The 8032-nt window shown below is 31.1% G+C and overlaps 1 long non-coding RNA gene across 1 annotated transcript; it reads right to left on the reverse strand.

Annotated features, from left to right (window-relative positions):
- Positions 1-5706: 5706 nt before the first annotated feature.
- Positions 5707-7267, reverse strand: LOC117686902 (uncharacterized). The gene is made up of 3 exons (XR_004599976.2): positions 7107-7267; positions 6874-6984; positions 5707-5884 (listed from the first exon to the last, which is right to left on the reverse strand). It is a non-coding gene; the product is annotated as an uncharacterized lncRNA (long non-coding RNA).
- Positions 7268-8032: the final 765 nt, after the last annotated feature.

Here is an 8032-nt window from a genome sequence, read left to right on the forward strand (position 1 = left end):
TAGGGGGGGGGGGAGGGCAAACTTGCATCTGAGTTTGGATGAATTGTGACCAACGATCTGATCCCCTGAATGATGGTAGCTTTAGTCAACCATTGACAACATTCTGCAGAGTAAAATAATCAAAACAATTGCAAGCGCGCATACTGTAATTTCAGTCTGGACACATTTTTAATTGTTAAAAGTGTTAAAATGCATATCTTTTTTATATCTTTTTTTTTATCAGGAAATGTTAAAATCCAAAAAATTAGAATAGATTAATTACACGTTATGTCTCAGTACTAGACGATTGATGTACCATCTTTTGGAATCGTTCATCTCCGTTTGAGTGACAGCCTTATAGATCTTAGAGCATTGACGTTGTTAAGGAGGGTATCATTATTGTCAACAAATTAACCATCGAATCTGCCTTAAACTTTAACAAGATATTATCAATGTCAGCATAATAAACGAACTCGATGCTGCAAGTAGATTCATCAACATGTGACGAAGCTCGAACGTTTCAAGTAGATTCATCAATATATGACAAAGCTCGAACGTTTCAAGTTGATTCATCAACATATGACAAAGCTCGTACGTTTCAAGTAGATTCATCAACATATAACAAAGCTCGAACGTTGCAAGTAGATTCATCAACATATGACGGAGCTTGAACGTTTTGGGTAGCTCGTAGCCTAAGATGGGGTTAATTGCATTGAAAAACAACAAATCAAATATCACAACTTTTTGCTTAAAACCTTTTAACAAATTACCATTACTTTCAATAGGCCTCTACATCGATATAAAATATAATTAATTTGATTTCAAATACTATGCAGATGTAGATAATTAGATTTATATTCATTTGAGAAAATGCATTTACTGAAATGAGGAAGATAAAGATGTACGAAATAGTGAAAGTTATCTAAAACCATGATTAGCTATATAATATTTTTACTGTTTTACTGTTTACTAAACGTTCAAAAGTCATGTCCCCTAAACTACACCTATCAGGACTGAAAGTCTTTCCTGTGAAATAATAACGCCTTTGTATTAACATCCACTTAAACCTTTAGAATTAAAACGTATTTTTGAGCAGATCCCTGATATATTTTTTCATCTACCACAATTCGTTATTTTATAAATAATTAATCTCTTGCAAAATAAATCGACGCACATAATTTGGCATTCAGTTTCTAATGTTTTTAATAACATCGTTGATTAAAACGAGAATACGCTGGATCATTAATGCAACAATACGATTTTTTGTTGGTCGCATCATGTGACTCATGCTCCTTAAAGACAACAAGTAATAGGAAATAGTAATTGTTCGCCATATTATTTTAAGAAAGCGTCAACTGCCATATTTGTAAAACCCAGGGGTTTACGTTGAACAGGTTTGAACAAGGTTTATGTTTTACAAAATATTTCAACAATTTTGTTTTTATTTTGATCTTTAAATTTTTTTAACTAACAATCCAAATTGAAAGCTTAATTATCAGAGCTAACAAATTTTGTTCGTGTTTCATAATGAAATATGCATAGTATAATTCAACTATATCAAGCTCAAGGAATAAGGATATTTTTGCCTTTAGTATTATACATCGACTTTAAATCCCTTAGGGTTTTTTTTCAAAATTTAAATTTTCTTTTGAGACTTTACATTTTATTTTAAGCTTATAATTAACTCAATTGATTCAATTTACATTACATATAGAAATTAAGGTATTATGCTATCATAATTATTGTAGCAATGATTTAAGAAGTTTTAAAAAGATTTGTCATTTAATCTAATTGCACTGATACATATTATTGCTAAAAAAAATGAATAACAACAGAATCTTTAAAACTAATTGGGTCCTCAACTGATGCAAAATTTGTTAAAGATATCTCATAACTCAGTCCTGATAAATGAAACACTGTTTCGAGTCACGTAAAAATAGGTGTGAATGAGTGAATTATGGCTTAAATGAATTTATTCAAAGCTAAATATTCTAATATTTTGCACAAGTAATTTATCTAAAGTACAGACAGTAAAGTACATAGTGTCTACTCGGTATGAAACGTATTCTAAGAATTTTGATTTGATATTAGAAATATTTTTCGTTTCTACCGGGTTTTTTTTTAATCCAATTTCAGTGAATTCAGTATATAAAGATATATTATTGTTAAATACATGCATATCTTCTTAATTGATATTAACTATGGTCAAATCTCAAGATAATTTTTCTGTAAATAGAAAGTATGTCGTTCACTCTCTTTTCAGACAACTTGATAGGTTGTTATATTTTCAAACTATTCGATGATTAAAGGATTAAGACTTGTTTGTTAAACAACTGTCATTAACATATACATCGGTATTCTTAACAAAACTGGTATTTCAAAGTATTAAATTTCATTTATTACAAAAATACAAACCATTATCCTGTATATAAAAGAGTTTGTATTTAGCAAAAAAGGCTAGATGAGATGTATTAAGAATAACTGTTACTCAGGACTAAAATTCTCAAAGACAAATGAAGAGGTAGAATATATGGATTCCAGAAAGCTGACCATCACCTTCATCTGTAAAATATTTAATGTATTCTATAAATCAAACAGATTTTATTTCTGATCTTTTGGCAGTAGATAATGTTACGTGATATGTAAACTAGTCTTGTCTGATCTGCTTAATTTCTTCATATACATATCATCTGATGTATCAGGACCCACCCATTCAACTCCTTTTTATTAATTGAAAGGACAGGATCATAAGCCAGAAAGAAGTTTAATGTTACTAGAAACATGTAATTGACGATAGTGCGCCAATCCCAATCCAAATCAAAACGACCCAAGCCTTAAACACAACAATATGTTATTTTACTTCACCATCAAAATCATTGTAAATTTTCTGTATCTAATCAATGTTTTGATTTTTTGAAAAAAATTATACCACCCTATACTTTTAGTAAAGACATGTACTGGGAAACTGTTAAGATGGTATTGGCACGTTAAAGTAAAATGGTTGAAAATCCTTGAAGTAATATATAATCAAGAGTATCCCTTTTTTTCAAATCACTCAATCACGTTAAGAAAAGTGAATTTTTTCATTAGATTACGTTTATTTCTATTAAAACCATACGTATCAATTGATTTTTTTCATAAATTTTTCAGCTGAATGATATCCCTGCACCTGTTTGTGAAACACTGTTTGAATTGTTTATTCATGGCGGACTGTACCAAGACTTATTCGTCTGAATTTTGTTCGAGCTATTGCAAAGTTTAATCATATAAGTTCTCTTAACCTATAATAAATGATCACCATTCATTCATCCAATAATAAGTGCTCAGATCCACTCCACTAAATATGTAAATTTGCATCGACCGATTGCGTAAACAAGTTGAATATCTATCTGATCATCTTACGCAATCTGATATTAAGAATATATTTTTTTTAAAAGTGTAAGTACAAATCGTTTGGGGTTTTTTTTTGTTGTAAATATACTTATCTGGATATAGATATAACTATCTCGATAACATGTAAATGATAATAGTTATTAAAAAGCTTTAAAAATTTAATTGTTCGACTCCTTTTCCTTTTTGCAGTATTATAATAATAAGTACACCATCACTTCGATTTCACATCTTCGCAAGGTATATAAATTGGGTTACTTTCACAACAACAGTTTAAAACGTGATTGCATATACCTTTTAAATGAAATAGCGCCCAATTACTTTATCTTAACGAACATAGCCCAAGGGCCAATAATAATAGTTCACCCTTTTGAGTGCTAGACCAAATTTTTAGCTTGTGTGCATGTCAATCTCTCTCTCTCTCTCTCTCTCTCTCTCTCTCTCTCTCTCTCTCTCTCTCTCTCTCTCTCTCATATGACATTTTTACATTATATACACTTTGCGTGTATTTCCGTGTATTGCGGAATTCTTGTCGTTGATGTTGTAAATTTTCTATAGTTTTAAATCGAATGTGTTCAGAAGGTTGTTATTATCATCGAATTTTGTTTAATACAGTAGCTGAAACCACACAAATGATTTTTTAAAATTTAGATTAAAACAGATTCCTAAAAGATTTCTCTCCCTCAAACTGATTTTTACACAATCGGGGAGAGAAAACATGTACTTCGGCTTAAAAAATATCGGGGGAGGATACACACTGAGCGAGCAAAATCAATTAAAATTGCGAAACACTCGGTATTATCATTTATTATATCATATGGAGAAACGATGTACAATTTACAATTTACTAATTAAAAGCCTTTCCCAGATTACTCTTTTCATCAGTCTTTGACGAATTTAAGAAATAATACACGTAACTGTTCAAGAAATACTGTCAAAGAAATACAATTGAAATCAATATAAGCGGAAATATGCAAAATTTCTTCATTGACATTTTAACATGAACAAACACATGTCTCCATCTGAGAATTTTTATCAATTTTAAGTAATATAGATCTTTTATCATAATGGTATCATAATGGCGATTTTTAATACAATAGAATACAATGTATATAAAAGGTAATGAGAAAAAAACCCGCTACATTTTCAAAACGAGTACTTTGAACATATTTCTTTTGTTATATGCTCCATCAAGGATCGGAATGTGATTGTTTTGTTAACATGAGTTGTTAAGAAAGCGGTTCCTTATTAATGTGAAACATTGAAGAGGGACTTTGCAGGAATCAAAGTGATCAAAGTGCTTATAAAGGGAATTCGAAATAAATTTTGATACTTGCTTTGAATAGTTAAATATCTTCCTCATCTGGGTTTGATGTCCATTAGAAACCTTTAATGCTTAAATCATTATCTATAAGTGAATCTGACAGCTAGCCATAATTATTTAGTGATATTTTATTCATCCTTTAAGTTATAATGAATCTTAACATGTATATTTTTGCTTGAAATTAACAAATTATGTCAATGTTATAAGTCTTTAGTTGAATATTTCCAACTTCAAATCTGAGACCTAGCGGCTAACCTAGCGGTCCGTTCAATAGACCTAGATATCTACGACCTAGCGGCTAGGCTAGCAGCTACGATCTTGAACGCAGCCCTGCACTTTTCAAAAACACATAAAGTCTGTTTTGGGGGGGATTTAAAAACAGTTGCTAGGATTTCCTAAATATTTTACATAATATAGTGGACAGGTGCCATTTTATTGTTGGCGGCCAAGTGTCCCTTTTCGTTTGTTTGTTTTTTTTTATTTGGTTATTTTTTTTTACTTCTAATATATATTCTCTAAGCATATATTTTGATAAAATGAAGAGGAAACTATACACACAAAGTACACTTAATTAATAAGTTAATATGTACTGTTGTTGTAAATCGTAATTTTTTTTAACCCACCTACCCCCTACCCGATTGGTTGATTTAAATATCAAGGGTTCCCACTGAACTTTATACCAGGACGTCACACCATCCATTCCGGTTTGTATTCATCATAGCATCGGTATAAGCTGATTATGATATTCGTTCTCAACTGACAAATTCCGGCAGATGTAGAACACTTTCCATTTGAGACTATTCTTTTGCCTTTGACATTCCGCAAAATAAAAAACCAATTACAAACATAGCGTGTACGTCGACTTGACGAATACATTTGCTTAAAGAATTATGCTTACTTTTATTTTAATTCTGGACCTAAACTTTGAATTCTGATACGTATTACCCGTTGATAGGAAATAGTTTAGATAAATGATGAGATAAAGCTTTGTAAAAAAAAGAACGTAATGCATAAAAACTGAAGATTTCTTTATCCAAGAGTAATTTGACATCTTTTATTTGAGCTGCTAGGAATATGAGTATGATGATTCATTGTCAGCAGTACAGCCTGCATGTTGACATTTTTTAGATGTCTGATTTTCGTCGACTTAGTATTGTCAATATTAGCGATAGCCATAACCTCCTCTGTAGTCTGTAAAAAAAAATCTATGGTTAATAATATTTAGGATTTGACTATAAACTGCGGTACTCAAATAAAAGATGGTATAAAGTCTAAGAATAATCCCACTTGCATGTGGACAAATGAAGAACACGCAATACGCAAATGATGATTTAAACTATAAATTAATTTTAAACAAAGGTAGAGCATTGGTGAATAAATGGTATGTAAATACTGACTAGATGGTGAATGTGTGGTATAAATTATTGCTGTTTAAAGAGTCAATGACTGCTGAACAAATGGTACGTTCACTGTCTGTGAACGATGCTCGTAACTTCGTGAATACTGAACAATCAGTGAAAACAGAGCGCAAACGGAGCACAAATGCGATCGGAAGGAAACAATGAGCATATGACGCATATAAAGTAACTTTTGAAATGCATCGTTGTTTTCTTTTTTGTTATTTGCACATATTTCATGATGTTCGAACACAAGAATACTAAAAATTAATCATGAATTAAAATCCTTAATATCAACAAAAAATGCTACTTAAAAAGCTATGGATATTTTCAAAGAATAGAAAAGGGTACAAATTATCAACCCTGGCACATTTTGAAAGATTTCTTTTCATATTCCATAAACAAATATTTGATACCTAGACTGATCGCACTGGGTGATAAAGTAAAATGTACAGATTATTCAGAATGTTTTATCAATAACTGATTTCCTATTATTGATAAAGGAGCTCCCATTTAAATAATTAACAATGTTCTACTGTCATGAATCAAGTAACGGCAACTTTGCCGATTAAAACGATATGCCCGGAGTAATTTTTCTTTTTTTCATTATATTTCACGATTAATCTTTACAGTGGGGATCTGACTGACAAAGGGGCAAGAACCGTCGTAACTTTACCTGAGAAAACGACATGAAATTGTGCACGATAAATGCACGGTAAGCAAACGTTAAACGCACGCAAAAATGGAAAAGTTGAACGTTACATGGATGTAAAAAAAACTTACAGCTACAACAGTATCCATATTGGGTGCATTGTTCAAAATAACCACACTGGTATGGAAATGGAAGCCATGGGTTGCAAGGCCGATAGCTGCAATGGTTGCCACTCCAGTTGGCTAGGAAATATGAAAATACAATCATATTAACAGAACTCACAAAAAACGAGAAGAGAGAGAGAGAGAGAGAGAGAGAGAGAGAGAGAGAGAGAGAGAGAGAGAGAGAGAGAGAGAGGACTTACCCGAGGAGATAGCTACCAAGCAAGCAAGAAGAAGCAAAGCAACGATAAGCTTTCCCATTTTGATAACGCAGATAACAGTCGACTGGAGATGATGGTCTTTTATACTGTCTACGAGCAATCATCCACCAATCGGTTGTCACCAGTAGTTTCCGTGTGGTTAAAAATAACCAAATATTTGAAAAAAGATGCTGTCTAGGGACGAAATGAATCGTGAAATTAATGAACTACAAGACAAATAACAACGACCTTGGCATTGTCATCTTTTATCATTTATCAAACTAAAAAGCAACAACAGATTTAAACAAATGGAAAACCTAATTCTTTGATACACTGTTTAAATTAGTATGAAAATGACAAAATATAGCCAAAATAATTTAATTACTTTTGATGAACTAAAGGGTTAAAGATTAAATTAATGCATTAATATGAAATGTGTAAACACTAGTAAACAATAAAGGATTAACACAACCATTGCATGTTTTGATATTTTATCACCGATCAAATGTTCAAGCAGTTTATCCCTGTAAAATTAAACATAAGCCATAGGACGAGCATTTTTTTTTGTAATATGAAAACCCTAGAAGAGTTAACTGCTGAACAGTAATTTTCTTCATTTTTTTTTAAATCGCAATTAAAAGATAAATACAAAAACATGTAAAAGAATAACACATATACGTTGATAATCTTTGGTTATAGTTTTTATTTCATTTTCAAATAAAGTATTGTTTTGTAAAGTAACAAGTACGAGGGTTGATTCAAAAGTAATCTCACAGATGCAATAAAATCATGAAAAATCCGCGTAAAGTGACAAAAATTCGTGCTTTAAGATATCTACCTAATTCAATTCAAACCTGAAAATTTTAATGCATTGTGATAATTATTTCCGAAGATAATATATTTTGTAGAGCATGAGGTAACGATAGTCG

This window comes from Magallana gigas, chromosome 5 (assembly GCF_963853765.1).
Source record: "Magallana gigas chromosome 5, xbMagGiga1.1, whole genome shotgun sequence".
Lineage (NCBI taxonomy): Eukaryota > Metazoa > Mollusca > Bivalvia > Ostreida > Ostreidae > Magallana > Magallana gigas.